Raw genomic sequence first — 1,940 nt, 5'->3', positions numbered from 1 at the left:
GCACTCACTTTGTAGACCAGGCTGGCCTCGAACTCAGAAATCCGCCTGCCTCTGCCTCCCAAGTGCTGGGATTAAAGGCGTGCACCACCACACCCGGCTGGCATGTCCTCTCTTTAACCTGAGTAAAGATGATGACCAACCACATGGTTGATTCTTTCCTGATGTCATCAGCCAAGATGGCAGCAAGCCACATGGCTGCTACACACACACACACACACACACACACAGCACACACAAGCACACACACATGCTTCTCTTATTCCTTCAAAAGCATCTATTTGCATAAGCAAGAGTTGAATCCAAGTTTACATATGTAGTACTTATAGCCCATATAGCAAATTACTATCACCTATATAATGACTTTTAACTATTAACCCTTTTGTTACAATTTTTTTAAGATTCATTTTTTATTATGAATACAGCATTCTGCCTGCATGTATGCCTATAGGCCAGAAGAGGGCATCTCTTCATGTTATAAGTCTTCATGTGGTTTTTGGGAATTGAACTCAGGACCTCTAGAAGAGCAGACAGTGCTCTTAACCTCTGAGCCATTTCTCCAGCCTTGTTTCAAACTGACTGTCCTAGTGCAGATTTTACAGATCTTTTAAAAGTCACATCTAATGAACTTCTAAATCCTAAATGCAGAAAGTTGAAGTTTACAAACACTTTGAAGGCAGTAAATAAAACTGGGGAAAGGGGGACTATTCAGAGAGCTGAGCACCTGCAGTTACACTTTGTCATCTGTGACCTCTGCTGGAATGGCTTGCCTCTGAGCCGCTGTCATCCATACAGCGAGCGTCTGCCTGCCTTGCTCTGCTTTGCTTCTCCCATAGCACAGAGTCAGGTGGCCAGCCTGACCCAGGAGGGAGATTTTGGAAGAAACTTTGTATTAGACAAACAAGCTTGGGTCAGGAGTGACCAGAAGAGCCAAATCCTCTCTCCAGCGACAGCTTTTTAATAGAGTAGAACAACATGGAACTATTTTTTAATATTATTCATACCCAAAAGATATTTGAATCTTTGTAAGACTGAGCCCAGTGATCTCTGTATCCATGACCAGTTTGTGTGTGTCTGAAGATGGCAGAAAACTTCAAATGCTTAGAATGTATTTTAGGAATGGTAAAGATACAAGCAACATTTTTCCAGGCTTAGAGAGGCAGAAACAGAAGCATAAGGTAAAAGCGGCATAAAGTAAGAGTTCTATGCTGTCTCAGAAACTGTAAAAATATAATAGGCTTGGAGACCCAACAGAAACTGTGTATTCCAGCTCTCGGCATGGTTATAAACCAGAGCCCTGAGAAAGAGTAAAGTAACCTGGGAGTTTTATGGAGGAAGGAATCTTGGATCTACTACTATTCCATCTTAGGGAATTATCTAAATCACTTTAGATATTAAAAATGGAAAGTTCTGAATTCGGGCCTGCAGTGTCCATTTGTCTAATGCATACTGGTGCCGTATTCACATTAAAGGGTGAAGGAGCCTCGTTAGTCTCAGTTCTTCTAATTGGAGCTTTTTTTTAAAGATTTCTTTATTTTTATGTGTATTGGTATTCTGTCTGAATGTGTGTGTGAGGGCGCCAGATCTCCTGGAACTGGCGTTACAGACTGCTACGAGATGTCCTGTGGGTGCTGGAATTGAACCAGGGTCCTTTGGAAGAGCAGTCAGTGCTGTTACTCATGGAGCCATCTCTCCAGCCCCTAATTGCAGCCCTTTTAGGTTATCTCACAAACAGACTATAGGAGTGCCTATTGGCACAGAAAATTTGAAACCCATAGCAGGTGTGGGACCAGGCATTAAGAGGGATCAACACCCGGGGCACTCCCCATCAACTTTTACACTGACCCACGCAGACATCCTGGGGGCAGTTTGGAAGACCAAAATGCTGAGAGAAATGTAGACATGGAGGTCATGTTTTGTGCATGTTCTTTTTTTTTTTTTTT

Source organism: Mus caroli, chromosome 6 (genome assembly GCF_900094665.2).
Source record: "Mus caroli chromosome 6, CAROLI_EIJ_v1.1, whole genome shotgun sequence".
NCBI lineage: Eukaryota > Metazoa > Chordata > Mammalia > Rodentia > Muridae > Mus > Mus caroli.
This window is presented reverse-complemented; position numbering follows the sequence as displayed.